This window comes from Anser cygnoides, chromosome 2, assembly GCF_040182565.1.
Source record: "Anser cygnoides isolate HZ-2024a breed goose chromosome 2, Taihu_goose_T2T_genome, whole genome shotgun sequence".
NCBI lineage: Eukaryota > Metazoa > Chordata > Aves > Anseriformes > Anatidae > Anser > Anser cygnoides.
In genome coordinates, this window is record NC_089874.1 from 99,803,542 (window position 1) to 99,822,106 (window position 18,565).

At 45.0% G+C, this 18,565-nt stretch overlaps 1 protein-coding gene across 1 annotated transcript in view; it reads right to left on the minus strand.

The window, feature by feature from the left end:
• The window catches only part of PARD6G (par-6 family cell polarity regulator gamma), a 60,993-nt gene that overhangs the window by 27,639 nt on the left and 14,789 nt on the right, over positions 1-18,565 (minus strand). The gene's annotated exons all lie outside the window — the stretch shown is intronic.

The following is an 18,565-nucleotide window of genomic DNA, read 5'->3' on the forward strand; positions in this document are numbered from 1 at the left end:
GGAGCATTATTGCCAAAATCAGCAACGCAAACATCAGCACAGCCTCAATCTCCTGCCTCATCTCAAACTGGCCTCATCTCCTGCCTTGTCTCATCCCCTTGTGCCAAGGCACAAGCACAGAGAAAGGCGAGCTATCGTACAACTAACTGAACCAGAGATGAGCACCAGGGATAGATTTCCTTGAGGAGTCTCATCAGCAGAGCAACTAGAGCCCGACCTCCCCCCCCTTTACTACAAAAACTCATTATTACAAAACTCCACTTGCAAGCGATTTCAGGGAGACTGGGAGAAGGGTACGCTTAATAACAGAGCATGACTGGAAGGGCTTTCCTGGACTTGAAAAAAAAAAAAGTCAATAAAGCGTATGTTTTCATTTAAGAAACAAAACTTAGTCATGGTTTTAATAAAAATCCAACCCTTATTTGTTCTGGAGGAGGAGGAAGGAGATTAATGGGCTGCTCCCCTCGCCTCCCCAATTCTGACTCCATCTCATTGCTCCTGGCAACAACGAACAAAGTTCAGCTCACCCCTAGGAAAAGGGTTTGCTCCTAAAGCGGGTGGGAAACCCAGGCACGTGTTGGGTGGAGGGAGGAAAACCACTTGGAGATTCTTGCTTTGCTTCAAAGATTAATCTCATGTTTTAAGTTTGGACCAGAAGCAGCTCAGCAAGATAGGGATTTTGTTTTTAAAGGGCAATTAGAGCCTTCCTCCTCCATTTGTTCTTTCTTTAGAAGAATTTTTTCTATTGTCTTGATATTTTGGAAAGGAAAAGCCCCACTGCGATTGTTTTATGGCAGTTTTGAAATGCAGCAGCCCCAGAACATTCAGCCCTAGGTTTGTGTTTTTGGTTTTCTTTTAGGTGCTCGGCCTGGGCCGTGCACACATGAACTCATTTGCCCGACAGCTCAGCTACTGGTCACTTATCTAAGAAGAAAATCACTGATAACTGCAAACCAAGATAAACACCACAGTGTGCACAATGCGAGAACTTTTAAAAAAAATATGCTCTTTTAAAGAGAGCCCACACGGTAATGACCCATTCCTTTTCCACCTTAGTCACTGCCTCTGCCATAGTCATAGCCTGGCATCAGCCTGTTCTAGCTCATTTTACTCCTGTGCAGCATATAAAAATATTTTGCTTATAGAGCATGCACAACTTAACAAGTTACCCTGGAAAGCGCGCCGCCAGATTTGTACTCGAGAAGCACCCAGACAAACGACCATTACCTGCTCTATTGAAATGGCATCTGAAAAGCGATCTTCAAAGTCCTTTAATGTCTTATCTTGAGAAAACTTGCCAGTGAAGAATGAATCGCAGTCGTGTTGCCTGCTAGCTAAGGTCAAGAGTTCTGCAACACGCTGCCATGCTGATTTTTATCAGACGTGAGAAAGGCAGAACTCCTCACGTGTGCCAGCAGCCACCCCACAACACCTGGGGTAAAAGCTGGCATATACCAGGTGAGTGAGCAAGGAAGGTAAGTTTTCTAACCGTAAGCAGTTTCCTGGGGACATCTCAGGCTCCTGAAAAATCTTCCTGTCCGTGAGGTGCTTGATTTCTCCGCAGCAAGATTGCAATTTAATTTCAGGGTCCGAATGAGCAAACTTTAGTTAGCCCTGGTCAAGACACACCAGGACAGAGCCCACTGCATTGTTTAGGGCAACATTCTTACTTATCCTATTTGGCAGTCATCAAAAACAAAACCAAAACTCCCTGGGATTATAGCCTCAGTTTAGGGAAGAAAAAGAAAAAAAGAAAAAAAAAAAGTATTTGATTCTAGATTTCCCACAGTGATTAGCAGAGTTTTTAAAAGTCCCCTGGTAAGACATGAGAGCTGTACTTATCCAATCGATTTCACGCCACGACACTGACAGTAAGAAGCCTTCCTGCCAACAGCTGGTTCTCACTAATCCTTCCATCCAACCTGCTGAAACATGATTTTGCACCCAAGGCCACATGCAAAAACATCTGGCTCAGGAGCAGAAACAGAGATGCTGCTAAGCAGGATGAGCTCCACACCTTTCCCTTTCCATCCCCATAGATGAACACAAACAATGTCTGATGCCAGATCTCACAGGCTTGAAGATGGAGGCGACAGCCAGGAAATACTTCCTTCAAAGGAGGGGTAGAAGCATCTGCTATAAAACCCAATGCAGATGGCCACAAGGTTGTAATGCAAAGTAACCTTAATTTAGGATTAATTTAATCCTTAACCCAGAGATTCACATGTTGTTGAGGTCTCTTCTGCTTCCTAAAGTAAATTGAGAGTCTGATGTGAATTCCTTAAACTGTACAATAGCTGATTTAAATACAAAGATCAAGGAGGGGAATGGGAGCTTCCAACATGACTGAACTCCAGCAGAAAACATTTTAAGAAGTTAATGCAAACTGGGCGGGACAACTAAAGTCTAAAACCAAGCAGGTTCAAGGCACTCCAGCCCTTTCCTGCTAAAATGTGCCATGTTAAAATGAAATAAGTATTCATGCTTCGATCCAGGGAGGATTTCCTTTTCTAGGACAGAGTAGCATATGATTTCCTTCCCTGAAATACAGGCAGCAAAACTAGGTCTTCTGAACTTAACTTGGTCCAGCAACGCTGGCATAGAGTGCAGGTCAAACAACAAAGGAAAAATCAATTTAAAAAAAAAAAACAAGTGTAACATGATAGTTCACTCGGAGACTACCTTTGTGCTAGGACTCAGGAAATGGATGGCAGAAGTTTTATTATAACTAGAGGGGGAGCATTTTTCTTTAATAATCTCTACAACCAAAGTTACTCAGGTGTGTCTCCAGCAGACCTAGTCTCAGACACATTGCATAGTCAAAAGATGAAGTCATCGCCAGCGCAAAAACCAGTCTAGCCACCAAAGACAGAGGCTTTTCTCCCAGTCAGCTACTTCACAGTGCCTGAATGGAGGAGAGGACGGCCAACAACCACTGCAAGCAGCAAGACCCCTAGGGAGAGGTGAGATAAAGAACACAAGTTAGGGATTCAGTAATGGGAGAGCCCTGTGGAAAAACATGTCACCGAGCTGTGCGACTGCGCCACATCGCCAATGTGCCCAAGGGCTGCAGGAGCGCGGACACACATGCGCCTTGGAGCTGCAGAACAAGACGGCCGGCCAGCCTGTAACGCATTGCTCTCTCCTACGTCAGGAATGCCTGCGCATCCCAGCCACACGGACACAGATAATTAATGGCTGGTTAATAGTCAGAATTGCTTCCCGAGCTTGCCAAGAAAGCCAAGCACGCAGTCTTATGAGTGTATGAGAGATGAGAACCATTTACGACACTGCACCCCTAATTTGGATAAGGTTTTCGTATTGACTATTCACATAAGTCAAAAACGCTCCCTCCTCTCCCATCTTCGGAAATTTCAAACAAGGGTGGGTGGGGAAGAGAGGAAGTAATACACTCTCCTTTCTTCCCATCTCCTAAAAAAAGGGGGGAAAAAAGGGATTTACAGCTTTGCGGTTGCAGCTTTAACAGCAAGCAAATACTTACACAGTTGGTGTTGGGAACTGTTCCTGGGAGTTCATCATCTAAGGGCAACAGCATTGCACAAGTTTACTTGCATTTTCCAACTTGCCATTCATTTGCTACATGAAGCAAACAGTACATTTGGACTTCAGAGGGCCAGAATAACACACGTACTTAGATCAAGCGTGTTTGAAAACAAAGTCACCCAGACACATGGAGGGCAAAGGGTCAGGAGATCCGTTTCCAAGAACACAGCAGACTTCACCATGGGAGCTCTGCTGTTTATCTAAACTGGGCTGTTTTGGAACAAAAATTGCCAGTGGGACTGAATAGAGGAGAAAGAAGCTGACTTGTTATTTTGCTTCACCTGCTCGCATACAGGTAAGAAATTTGGTCAGACTGAAACTGACAAACTTCAGCATACAACGGATGTACCACACTAACTCCTCCTGCACCTCACTGACATAAAGGAAGCACTGCCCATGAGGAAAGCTAGCATTTTGCTTCTGGTGGCTCCAATCTTTCTCACACTACCCCCTCTCTTACCCGTGTCTGGAAAAAAGCAAGCCTCTTTCCCACCCCCCTCCCCCACTTCACATTTAATTTTCTCTTACACGCCTTTCAAACCACTTAAATCTGGGCAAAACGTTCTAAGATTGCAGCAAAAGCATACACTTACTGTGAAAGGTGTGCACGCATTTCTAAGTAACTCTGTGGGAGCACACAGCAGCTGAGGAAACCTGCCACATACCACTTGTATAGGAGTTGGATATGCATGGACCTCGAGAGACCATTTAGTGCAATTCTCCACAGTGAGACACAAACCAATTATCTCCCAGAAGGGAGAGCAGCGAGATGATGAGAAAAGGGCCCCTGGCAACTTTCCATGACAGCGTGAAAGGCAGCTGTTTAAGAATACATATACATAACATGTATCACCAAACCTGCTGTCAGAGAGCGTAAAGGTCTGCCACACATCTCCACTGGAAAGCATGCTGTGCCTGCAGCCATGGAGGGCTGAGGTTTGCCATCACAGCCTCTGGCCGGGGCAGTCTGTCCGGCTGCACCACCACGCTGGAGCTGGCCCCAGGTGGGCCAACCCATCAGGGCTCTCCGTAAGGCAACGGTACTGAGGGTGCCGACAGCCAGAGCTAAAGCTGGCAAGGTTTTTGCTTCAGACGAGGCCTGGTCTCCTGCCACGGCACATCGGGTGGGCTTTAGGTAAGCAGCTCCTGGTTTTATGCAGAAGGAATCCGGCTTGCGTGCTCTGACACTTCACAAGTGCCCTCCTGACCCGAACCAAGGCACAAGGACAGACGTACCTAACAACTCCCAGCAGTTATACCCTGCAACAGCGTCAGACCTTTCTTCCTGCCTCAATTTGTCCATTTAATATGAGGAAAATCCAAAGGAAAAGTTTCATAAGCCTCTTCCTCTCACTGCTCACCTCTGGACTTTTCCAAGCCTCTCTTTCCTGAGACAAAGCGTCAGCAGCCACAAAAGGACACAACACATTGAACAGAGGCTCCCCCTCTGCCAGATTGCTTTTCAGACGCCCGCGTGCTGATTTTATTGATGAATGCACCCCACCACGTCAGTCTTTGCAGCGCTTTTTTCCAAGATGTTCTCTAGGTCTGTCAGCGACAACGCGGGACCAAACTACTGACCCGAGCAGCAGCTTTCACAGCAGTGGCCTGCCCCTCAATACAGGGGCTCAGAGGTAAAGGAGGAAGAGGACACCACACGGAGATGTCCACCACCAAGGGGACAGCCTGGAGAGCAGGAGCCATGGCGAGGACGCTGGCACGAGGGGTCCAGCCGAGGCCTCTTCCTGGTGGAGCGTGAGGGGACATGGCTGCCCAGCCGCCCCCCAAAAGCAGGCCTTATCGCCTTACATTGCTGTGCAGGGCCACAGAAGAAGAAAAGCTGGGTGCTTTGCTAGGTCTCAGGGTCTAAAAGCACACTTTGGCCCTTCATTGCAAACTCCCTTTCAAAAAGGGATGCAACTTGTGGGAAGCTTTGGCAGAGAATGCAGATTCCTCCCCCTTCCCCCCCCTCCGCTTTTATGTGCCTCTAAGAGCTGCAAGCATTAGTCAAAACACTCCCGAGACTTTTATTTGCAGTCTCAGCTTAACAGACCCATACACCTTCTCCTTCCCACACGCACATCCTCCCCAGTTTGCCATAAGCCCACCTTTGGCAGTGTGAAGGCAGGCAGGGACCATGCTTCTGGCACAAACTACAACATAGCAGATCTGCAGCAAGCCCTCACAGCACGGGAGGGTGGCTGGGAAAGGGGAGAGCAAGGCACAAGGGGAACTGTGTGCTTTCCTTCTGACTGCTAATACTGAGTGGGAGTGTTTTTGTTCATTTCAAGGGCACAAAAACAATAAATTCTTATTAGCATGCATACTGTAATTCAAAGGCTTATGAGCTTTAGTGCAACAACGAAGCACAAGACATTTCCAAGCAAAGAACTGCTGTAGAAAACTGGGGTCTAAGAAAAGCTTCAGCAAATAAGTTTTCTTCCTTTTCAGAGGGAGTTTTACCTCAACACACTGGCATTTCACCTCCTCCCTCCTTCACCCCAGTCGCTGATGCTCTTCTGGCATGTCTCAAGGCTGATGGCAACTACCTGTACCATTGTCCCCAGGTGGTCAGAAAAGTGACCCTGGAGGGCATGCATTTGCTAGCTGTCACCTGAAGACCCCGTGTGGTGCACAGATATCTGTAATAATACCGCTAAAGAACCATTCATAGTACATATGCCAAAGAAATTTAGGTGTAGTACGCAGTGAGTACCTGCTTATAGTATCTGTGAGTATCTGATGCTAGCCCTGTGTAATTCCCCTCTTCCGCCTCTTCCCCCAAAAAAGGGCATAGCATAGGAAAAAAAATATATATATATACATATATAAAATATTTATACACACACACAGAGCTCTGTTAGCTTACCCCTGGAGCACCAAGGCCCAGGGCTATCCCATCCACTGCAGACGCGCCCACCCTGCTCCAGACACCAGGCACAGGAATCTGAGCTTGGCACCGTGCTAACACAACTATGTGGCTTCTGGAGCAAAAGTGGTTCATGTCCTGCCAAGAGAGCACAGAGGGAGCCAAAATGCAATTGCCTGTACCAGTATCTGTGCAGCTAGACCCACAGATACTCCGCTTGGGTTTTCAGGTCTAAGATTTTCCTTGGTAACTGGGAGAACTAGAAGGCTTGCAGGCCCACATCAGCAGTCAACCACAGGCTCTAGAAACAAGGCCTTTGCGAATAAAAGCGTACGGCATTGCCAGAGCTAAATAAAGCAAGTGAAGCTTTACCTAACTGGGAGCATGTTACTACATTATAGTTTCTCGAGAATCACTGTTTTTTTTTTTGAAGCTATGAGCAACAACACGTGCCACAATGCTGTCTCCCAGAGCCTGGCTGAAGGATATATCCTCTGCTACTTTAATTTTCTACTCCTTGAATTTTTCCTTGAAAGTCTCCACCCCCAAGGCTGCATTCCCATCTATCCGCCCCCAAGCACTCGGACTAAATTAAGCCAAAAAAATCAAAGCCAGCTGATTATTTATTAAACAAACAGGATACATTTTGTCTTCGGTGGAATCGAACACTCCTGGTCACTGAAGACTTAAAGCTTTACTTTGGTGGGGTGGGGGGGAAGGAAGGAAGCGGTGTTTCACTTCAGGAGAGCACACTGAGAAGTCATTATTTTACCTAAAAGCCATCTGCCTACAAAATGAAACTGTACAAGCACCTAAGACTTCACGAGCTACAACCAAGCATCAATAACAACACCCGTATTTCAGTGATAACAGCAGGCTTTGATCAAGTTTCATGAGACTAGCCCCCCCTTGAAACCATTTTCAACTCAACTCCTGTCAAACCCATCTCCTACATCTGCCGATTGAAGGAAGAGGCAGAAATGAGAGTTGCTGGGGGTGCAGGGAGGGAGCTAGGGCGCTTTGTTTCTGTGCCAAATGCTCTACCAGCATGCACAGAGGTCCCCACCAAACAGGGGCCAGCAACACGTGCAAATGAAAGAATGCCACAGTTATGTAGATGGAAAGGCATCCCTAATTTTTTCCAGAGAAGTTCTGAACACTTTGTTTCCTGTGAAAAAAAAAAAAAAGGGAAAAAAAAAAAAGGAAAAACACAAGCATTTGTCTAGAGACCTCCTAATCAGGAAACAGACAAGTCAGGTATTTCTAGAATGCTAATGAACGTACCAAGCGGAACAGCATTTATCTGCTGTCTGCCACAGCTGGCATCATGGACTTGAGAATCTGAACTCCCTCCTGCTTTTATTCAAGTCAGAATTTGGAGAAAGATCTTTTGCATGAAAACTAAACAATACGCAAAGTCAGTTCCCAAATGGATACAGAAAGCCACATGTGGAGCTACAGGAAGACAGAGCTTAGAAACCACTTGCATCAGGAATTGTTTTCTTCTTTTGGTTGAGGGAAAGAGAAAACATATCCAAGACAAGAATGTGCAATAAAATCAGATTATGGAATGTTAGTCACTCCTGGCTTCCCCTCAAAACAGAAGTCAAAGACTTTCCGCCATTCATTCACAAGACGTCTAAACATTGAGTTTGCTGAAAGGGGAGGGGAAAAAAAGGATAAGAGTGAAAGGATGCAAAAAAAAAAGTCACGGTTGCTCTTCTCAGCCTACTAATAAGCTCCCCAAAGTGCCTTTTCTTCGTCCAGATGCTAAATGCCAAAGCAATCCCTGCAGCATCAGCAGGCGCTGTGGTCAGGGCTGGGTCCCTGCCAGTCAAGAGTGCAAATACAGTATTAAACGCATTCATACTTTCCCACTGAGACAAAGACTCAAAAGCCTAACCACTGCTCCATCCTCTGTGCTGCCTCTTCCCAGTTAAACCTCCTGATGTTGCTCCTAAACAAAAATATCCTGACTGCTTACATCCATGTTTATACAAGGAAGAGGTTCAGGGTCACGGGCTGGAATAGCAGAGAAGAACAGGCACATTGCTGCAAACGTGTCCACTCTTTTTCGGATTTGGCTTAGGTACTCAGCGGCTCCGCTGTTGCAATTCAGCATCCACTTACACAAACACCAGTGCGGTCGTTGGAGAAAGGAGGACTGTAATTGAAACCACCAAAAATAACCATTGGCATACAACACCTGTTATTTAGCACAGACCCCCTTCAGCGGTTTCCATGGTCGTGATTCAGCAGACACGGTGGCAACACTCCAACATAAGGTCTCTCTCTCCTTTCTGAGGAAGGACCACAGAGCTGCACAGAGCACTTTAGGAGAGGACCTCAAGCCCCAGATTTAACCAATTCACTAGCACATTACATCCCAGCCACTGGAGAAAATGCAGACTAGTGAAAATCCAGAGAATTTTGTTAAGCCTTTGTAAAGTCTCTCCCAGGGAGCCCTTTCCCTGCAAGTAAAGTGGATCTAGGCTGCTGTTCCCACTAGTTGATGAGTCAAGTGACTTCATTATGAAATGCTTGCTTAAGACCACGGTTGTTATTTGAGGTGCTGGTATCTCACCTGCCACACAAATAAAGGTACGTAAGACAACACACACAGAACTTAGCTCCTCTCTTTACCTAAATCATGACATGGCTGGCAGAAAATCAGCTTTTCTTTGACTTTTTTAAGTATGTCATGCTAGTACTGGAGTTGTCTACACATCTTCTGCTGAGATAATACAGCTGGACACAACACCTCCCAGCAGAAGCTAGTGAACGTGCAAAAAAGCTTGCGTGGTTTTTTTTTTGTTTGTTGTGTTTTTAAATGAATGAAGACCATTTAAAATTAAAGTTCTTCACTTCAGAGAGGGACTGGCTGAAAAACTTACTGAATGGCTATGGACAGTGACATTTCTCTCCAATTTTACCCCACAGAGCAACAGGGGGTAATGCATTTACCCTAGACTTCTTGTGCATATTTCTCTATTAAAGAAGGCAGAAATCTAGTTTCCAGAGTCAAAATATTACTCCTTTTCTTCCTATAAATCTGTATTTAAATTTCCTGCACAAGGTAGCATATTCAGCATTTCTAGAGAGATGCACACAGAGATGACCATGAGAAAGACAGCTGTGGTTGCAGACTTCCCTTAAAACACCATCTTTTGCCTTGAAAACACAGACAACCACATTATGTCTGAAGAAAAGAAGCTGTTTACCAGCTTCCAGTTTACACATCCACTGGGCAAGTGCTCTTTAGAGGAGCTTGCACAGAATATATCTTGCAATGGTCAGGTCAAATCCTCTGAGCTGTCACACAACTGCCTTCATAAATGAGGATTCAGAATCCTCTAAATAAAGCTGTCAGAACTATTTTGCTCCTTCGGGTTTTTATAGGGTTTGAATTGAACCTGGCACCACAATTTTAACGGATAAGGAGACTCATTGGATCTGAAGTGTCTTTAAGACCCCAAAAATATCACAAAAAAAAAAGTTTATCAGGCCAGTGCAAAAGTTGTTCACCTACCTTTCAGTGGGATGATAAGAAGTTAGGCATGTAACTTGCCCACCATAAAAGAGAAAATAGGGGGAAAAAAAGAAAGAAAAATAAAGTCTACCTGCCTCAGGCTGTTGGGAAGGCAGAATTCTGCATGTTGCAAAAGCTGGCATGCATTATCACAGAGGTGACCACGCTACGAAGGAGCGGCTAGTGGCAGTGACTGTGCCACCAGTGGCAGGCACACACACCACTTGTATGAGCTGGTAACTTGGTAATCATCAGAGTCACACCTTTGTTTTAAAATTATTCGTGTTTTAACCATATAAAAACGTATTGTGGCAAACGATCTAGGAAGCTAGATTACAAAGAGCATGTGAATTTGGAACTCGAGTCCTTACTGAGCTCCTTTTTAAAAGTGTGAGAGATTTTGCTATTTTGTCAGTTCTCTCCCCATCTCTCCTATAGATATTTGTCATTTCCCGTGCATTCTCTCTTCCTCTTCTTTTTTATTTTTTTTTAAACTGTCTGCTTGTGGGTAGGTAAGGTCTGGAAGAAGCCTCAGTGTTATGAAAAGCACAGTCCCATAACCATTAGATTTCCACCTGTAAACTAAGGAAGCAGCCAAGTGCAGAGTGGGTGAATACAAACAGTTGCATGGTGACAAGACCTCCTGAACTCTTCATCCCTGCTGCTCTGAACCAAGCGTGCCACTTCTGGCACCTGTACATTGGACTCGCTCCCAGGGCTATCTGCATGCACTGTAGACCGGCACCATGTTGAAGAGGAGAGGGATTCCTTCGCTGCATGGAACAATATCCATGACATTCTGGGCAGTGTCAAAGCTAGCATCATAAGCAAATCCTATGTTTTTCCCTGAAACAGTACAACCGCTCTGAGTCAGGTACCATGTCTCAGCAAGAACACAGGAAGCAAAATCTGAGTAACAGACTTCACCGCCACACGGCACAGAGCACGAACATGCTCAGCTCCGCAAGGCACACGGGGCTGCATAAGCTGACACAGCCTGGCCATGTGAAAGGGATCTGAGGTCGTGCCAGAGCCACTGGGCACCCTACAGATGAATCTGTGGATCTAGGAGTCTCCACACGTCTAGAAATACCTCTATCCCTGCCGCAGTGAGTCCTCCTCAGCAGGGATGTAACTTCCCCCTTGCTATTTCTATGCACAAGCAGCTCTCCAGCAGCACCCATTGCCAACGCAGGCAGCATTTGTCATGCCAGGAGGTCTCTGAGGCAGGGACACCTGGTTTGCCAGAACTGCTTAGCCCATACCCGTTGCAAGAGAGCCACCACGGCAGCGTACCATTTGGCAAGTGCTAGCGAGCAAGGTAGCTAACCGGGTTTAAGTGAGCAAGGAAAATTTTCTCCCTGTTGCTGCCAATGCACACACAGAAGCACCTTCCTCACACCTCTTTCAGCTCTCTTGGGACGTCCACATGGAACTGATGGAAAGGCTGAGACAGACACAATAACATTTCTGAAGACAGATGGAGCTAGTAACTCTGATCCTCCAAGATAAGCACACACACCCACAAACCAGACCAACAGGACTCCGGAGCGTGCTACCCACACACCGTGTGACACTCATCAGGGCAGAAAGGCACCCACACCGCACTGCAGCCCCGGTACTTCCTCATGATGCAACACGGCTCTGGGAATTCGGGATGCAACTCGTGAGAAGAAGGGTGTGGGACACAGCCACCACTTACCGACTGAGGTACAGCACTGGGAACAAACAAGCAAACAAAAGACAACACAAACAAAAATCCCAACCCACACACTCAGGAAGATATTGCTGCACAGCTTTACTCCAGGCATCCAGAGGTAGGACTTGCAAATTAGTTGCAGGGATGCTCAAATGCCATCTCTGCGTTGTCTGGGGTTCAATGCTGGTGGAAGCCCACTGTCAGACAGGTTTTTGTGCACACCAGCAACATCCCTCCTGCTGCTTGCCAACACTACACGCTTCCCAGCGATGATGCAGGTGACACATACCCTTGCTGAGGGTCATCTGAGCAAAGGAAGACACGTCTGTTGCAGCAAGCTGTTTCCTGTGATCTGCAGCCCATGAGCTGGCTCCTGTGGCCAGCTGCTTCTGGGAACGTTTCAGGGAGGGGACATGGGTTTTGGGGCACGGCCAAACCTCTTTGCCCACAGCAGCATATGCTAAGCCACAACGGATAGCCAGCCAAGGCTTCTCTCAGTGCTCCCCCTCTGCTCTCCATCCCCCTCTGGATGACATGGCAAGCCTGAGATGAGCTTCAATACCACCCCCATTCCACCCCCCCACCTCGGAGTGCTCTGCAGCACAGAGATCAGCGCGCAGCGATGTATGGCGACAGCCTCGAGCACAGAACCTGGATAATGCCCCAGTTCCTGCATCTCTTTATTACACGGCATGTCTGTCCCCTGTCAAGTGATTCAAATGTGTGTGTGGCAGGAGGACATATGCGATGGCACGGTAGGAAAGAACAAGAGGGTACGTTTTGGGTGCTTTTGTTTTTGTTTGTTTTTCCTAAGGTCATATGTTGTCAATAACTTTCTTGCTCTTCCCCCCGGGCTCTGAACTAGCTGCCTAACACATCCTCTTCCAAAAACGTCCATGCTTTAAGGGATGTTAAAAGACACGCTGCTCTTCCCTCCTCTCCTTACTCCATTGCTATGTCATGTGGGGAGACTCCAATTCAGTACATTCTGCCCCAAGAAATGGCATAGATCTTGTGAGTGCAAAGCAATGTCTGAGAGCTACCAAAACAGCAGCTTACACGTACACATCGGATACCTCTGAGGTACAGTGAAGACAGCATGCAAGGCCTTCAACATACAAGTTGCTTGAAGTTCCATTCCAAATGGAGCATGCCAGTAACAGATCCCTGTAACCAGTAGAAGGGAGTCAAATAGATCTGGGAAGGACGAAGTAAATCCTGAGTAAAGCAAAATATAGCACAGGGCAGTGCTCTTCTAGGGGACAGGCTGGGAGCCCTCAGAACAACCTGAAGACAGGTTTAATGCAAGAAAAGTTAAGGTCCCAAACACTACGGTTTGACAAGAGCTGCCAGGTAATGCTGTCACATAACCTTTGAAGCCCTCTCTGTTTTTTGAAATCAGCCAAAAAAAGGGGAAGGGGAAATTTTGCAATACTCTCACCAGCACCTTTGCTTTCAACAGCAAAAGACAGGAGACCTGAACAGAAGAGTGAAGCTAAACACAAAGTTTCCTGTTTTTCATCATGATGGCCCAGTGCAAGGACAGATACCTTGAAGAGGTCACAAAGGCACCAGCCACACCACTACTAAAGTCAACTAAAACAAAGAAGAATCTGACGTGCCTCTAGGCTTGTCCTATTTACACAAGAAGAGGTGTTAGGCAGACCTAATGGAAATCATGACCAGAATTAGCTCAGTTACCCTTGCAAATGTAAAGCTCACTAGCAGGTCATCAGCACTCTTTGCGCCTCCGTTATTATCTAGGGGCAACCCTTAGGACACAACCTTTGAGGTACAACAGCCCGATAAAAGAAGACATGGTGTGGTTACCCACATGGAAAAGTAACTCCCTCGTGAAGCAACCTAACGGATGAAGAAGCAGCCTTTCAACCACAGCACTGTAGGATCCAAGCTAGTTTAACACTGGAAACGAGAATCTCACATTTCGTGAGAGGCATAGGTCAAATACACCATAAAGAGGTCTTCTGTAGCTGTAAAGATGATTCAAGCTTGAGGAGAGGGCATGTCCCAAGAGCTTGATGCGTGTTAAGTCGGTTCCTTGTAAGCTACCCTATCATCTCTAATACTCAGCCAGAAGTGAGTACAGAAAATCAATGATTACATTACACAAGTTCCCAGTGCACTTTTAAGTGAGCAAAAAGTAATGCAGGCACAAGAAAACTGTCACATCTCCTGTTGATACTCTGTCTCAGCTAATATATATATATATATATAATATATATACTTAGCTCCATATTGTACTTCAAGTGTGTTACAGATATCCTTTAGAGAGGAAAAAAAAAGATATGTTAGAATTTTTGCAGTTTCATAAAATGTAAGCTTTGGGAACTCTTTCGTTTTTCTTTGTTGCAAGCAAAGAAGACACCCAACCCCCTGGACTTGTAGGATCTATTATAGAGCATTCATTCAGATTCTTACAGTTTGGAGGGAATTCTTTCTGAAACTCCATGGCTTTCTGGTCAAGAGTGTGTTTTTTTCTCCCCTTCACTCATGCCAACTGCATTTAAAACTAGACTGTAGTGAGTACACAAAGACTTGAAGATGACATTATTCTGTAAATAAAACCACTGCATCTGCTGGATACACACTAAAAGTACCAGATTGCCTGGCAGAATGAAAACAAAGCAGTAAGGCATTACCCAGGCTAACAAAGCGAACAGACCGGTTGTCATCAGTGTTCAACCAGATGTCAGAAGTGACAGACCTCCTCTTATCACACCTCCCTGGTACCTGTGGAGGACTAAAACAGGTTTAAGCCTTCTCAAATCCTCAGCTGGTACCTCCACTTCAACAGAAACAGCTGCGGTCACCTGCAGTGGAGGAGGCAGCAGAAACTCAGTCTCAGAGCCCACTGCTGCTGGAGGCTAGGAGAGACTTTTCATGACTTCTTTGTGCTGGGACACTGCCTTCCACCGACTCTGCTGGATCCCAACTCTCCAACTTCCACAGTGACCAGGCACTACAGTATTTCTTCTTCGTTAGTGAAATAAACATAGATAAGTGTTCTCCTTCAAAGTTTCACGCTGCTTATTTTTAAATCCCCAACTTCTCTATTATTTCTAATCCAAACAGACAATAAATTCACTTAAGATCCTGACTGCAGGCAGTTTTTCCTCACTAATTCTTATTTCCTTACCTGCTCTGTCACTGCCACTCCACTGCTATTAACACTCTCCCAGCTTTCTTCTAACGCTTGGAATACCAGGCACCAGCACCTGTGTGTTTTTGCCCAACAAACACACTGGCCTTGCAGAACAATTCAAAACTAAGACAAGGAGCAGAAAGCAGAGAGCTGAAAGAAAGAAAAAAAAAAACAGTAAGGGGGAGAAACCAGAGAGACAGAAGAAATACTGGAAAATGAAGGAGGGAGAAAGGAGGAGGAGACGAGTGGTGTGGAAGTTGTTCATATGAAGTTTTTAGAGGTTACTTAGTGTCAGTATATAGCAGGGGACTGAAGAGCAAGAACAACAGTGAAGTTTTCTAGGTTAATAGTTTCCTCAATATTCCCACAGGATTCTTTGCTACTCTAAACATAGCACAGAGGAAAAAATAAGATTCAAACAGATCTTCATTAGGGACAGGCTCAAGAAAGAGGTCTTTCAACCGTCCCCACACCGCCTTCCCTCTTGGAACTGAATATCCTGAGTTCTTGTGCAGTATTATTAAAGCCGACAGTCACATTTGGGAAGTGCACCCCTAACAACACAGGCAGCGAGAAGACGAAAGAGGAGCTTTCACTTTTAAAAAGCATACATTTTTAAGGTTTTTAGAGTTATATTTTCAGTTAGTAGGCATTGAAAAAACTAACTTAACTACGAACAGCTAGCAGAAGCATCCAACATTGCACACTTGCTTTCCGTGCAAGAGTACACCCATTAAGTTGTCAGAAGCCCTTTAGAGTACTTAAGAAATTCAACAGAAAGCCTATTCCCAAAGGCCTGAATCTTGAGTTAACATATGCCTTTTTATTGTGCTATCTATCCTCCCTCGCCACATGAAAGTGACTTTGAGCGTGTGAGGTCTCTCCAGGTGAAATCCACAACATGTGTCAAGAGGAGATTGTCAAGTGCCTTTCATTATTATCTGCACGCTGTACTTGTTTCCATCATTTAAGAACGGAAATGACAGCTAGGCAGCACAGGAAAAAACCTGAGCCATGTGCAGGAAACAGAATCTTGTATTTTGACTGCTAAGGTAGGGAAATATAAATAGTGGAAAATTCCCTCGCAGAGACCTTAGCGGGAGAGGATCGTTTGTCAAACCTTCCTCTCCACTGTTTTTGTATGGTCAAGCCACCTGTTAGAGCAGCTTCACTATCTTAAATTAAAAGGGCCAGACCAAAGAAGAAAATAAGATTATAACAGTACAAACAAGATAAAAATTTTATTGGAGACTGTCTTTATGTAGACATAATTGGGAATAACTGGGGGAGTCCTTCTGACTTGTTTTTCTAAGCACCGTCACAGCAGCAATCTACAACTGTAAGACAACACACGGGAGTGAGGAATGAAAGAAAAGAATGGTTATTTACTTGTTCTCACGTGGCTCACCAGTGAAAGCCAAGCATGGAGTTGAGTAGAGTCTCTTATTAAAAGCTGCATGAGCTTCCCCCGTAAATTAGTTCCTCTAGTCTAAATTCAGCTGAGCTTGTGGTGCCAGTGCCAGCTAAATGGAATTTAAATGCAATCAGCTGTAGCAGTTATAGTATAATTTTTATTTATTAATGTTTTCATTATTAAGTTACTAAACTTTGCAACTAAATGCAAGCCCCATGTAGCTTTAATACAGAAGTACCACAAGTTTTTTCTGCCAATTAGAGCGCAGCAGCATTTTCGCAAGGCTTTTGCTCCATCCCTAGCGTATGGTGCAGCTACTAACATTCATACAGTGCCCAGTGAAAACTACTGTAAAACAACAGTTTCAGATTTACTCTAGAAACCCAATTTGCAGGCAACACTATTTCCACGTGCTCTCCTCGCCTATCACCTATAATTCTTGCCTACAAACTCTTCTGGCTGCAATTAAAATAACTGCAGATGAAAACCAAATATCCGCATGCTCTAAAAAATGAGTTTTCAAGAAGGAGAGAAGCAGCCTTGTGCTGGCTCTGCTCAGCGACCAGGTATTACTACCCCTGCCAAAGACAAAATCCAAGGCTGTTTTGTGTTTATGTCTGACAAGCCAGATAAAACGTAATGTTTTCAAAGATGCTTAATAAAGTAGTTGAAAGATTACCCAGTCTCATCATTTGCACATGAAAGGTGGGGCAATGGAGCTACAGTAATTTGTTGCCAGACTTCAGTGAAACAAACAGCTGCATTTTACTTATCTTCAGATATCAAAGGACTCGAGTGGGACAAAGATTACTTGGCTTAACAAGCATTCAAAGACCCCTCCAGCTCAAACACAGAGATGTTTCTGAGAAAAATCATGAAAGGATTTAAGCCTAGCAGCAATTCCTATTATAGTAGCATGAAATCTACCACCATTCCCTAATCTCGTCAAAGCTAAGGCAAGATGCCTTTTCCTCCTTCTTCAATGCAGGAGCCTTGCCTGTTTCCAAAGTCTGCAAGCAAACTGCTTCCTCCCAGGAAGCTGAGGCTTCATGGCAACATCAATCAGTTGTCCTGCCCATCCCGTGCTGATGCCTCACAAGAACAACTGGTTTTCTGCCAAAGAGCTCTCTCAGAGAGCTCAGACACTGGATCACACCCATGCCAGGGCAGAGGAGCCATGGTGGTAGCCCTAGGACAGTCTGGAGAGCAGCTGAGCTGCGTCTTCTACTGCATCAATGAACTACACCAAGTGCCAGAGCAGTGGCTTCTCCTCCCTCCTCCTCTACAAGAACATGTAAGTCTCAAGTCACCTTCTCTGCACCCTTAGCTTTAATTTTATTCCCTCGGATTTGTAAAAGAACATTTTGAAAATCTGCACAGCCCAACCAGGAGCAAGAACAGAAGCAGTTCAGGATTCCCCTCAACATGTGCTGCTACCTGCTTTATTATTTAATATATCAGGTGCCTCTGAGAGCAGTAAAATCACCCTGCTCTTGTTCAGAAGGACAGCCTTTTGAGGTGATAAAGTTAACGCCTGTGCTGTAAAATAAACAGGAAGGTTACTGAAGAACCAAAAAGATGTGAAAGACTTCAACTTTTCCTCTGGAAGTCTAAGCCGAGAGTTAAGCGTTTTAGATAGCTGAAAATAGGTTTAATTTTAGTTGCTGCCTCAAAGCCAGTTCTCATGTTTAACACATGTGGTTAGACAGCCAACCACCATTCCTGAGGATTATCTGCTCAGAGTATGAAAGACAATAAAACAACCCACCATCAGTTTTTCAGTCAGACCCGGGCACGATTCCCATTAGCACATTTTTGTTTTAAAACTCACTGTGATTGCTATGATTTTATAAAACGAGAAAGCTAAGCACAGATGTTGGTACCTCAAGCAGAACAGAACTTTGCCAGGTAAAAAAAACTGCAGAGCTATTTATCTGCTTCTGCACATAAAGAAGAAACTTTGTTGCATGGTACAGCAGTTTAAACACCTTATAGTCACTGCATGCTGCTGAGGAAAATTAGCTTCTTCCAAACTCATTAAAACAAGCCATATTCAAGGCCAGATCCAAAAGCCAGCCTGGTAAACGCACATTTCTCCCTGTTGATTTTGGACTGAGCTTTAAGTGAGAACTGATGGTAGACAGCAGCGCTAACCACTCAAGGAGAAAAGCAAGGTCTGGTGTTCAATGTGCTGGTTTACTGTTACAGTAATAGGCTATTAAAATATAACTACAGAAGAACAGACACCAAATAGCGAGTCTCTGAAGATGGTACTTAATGGCTTTTTACACACTATCAGTTTTCCAGACTGCAAAATACAAGACAAT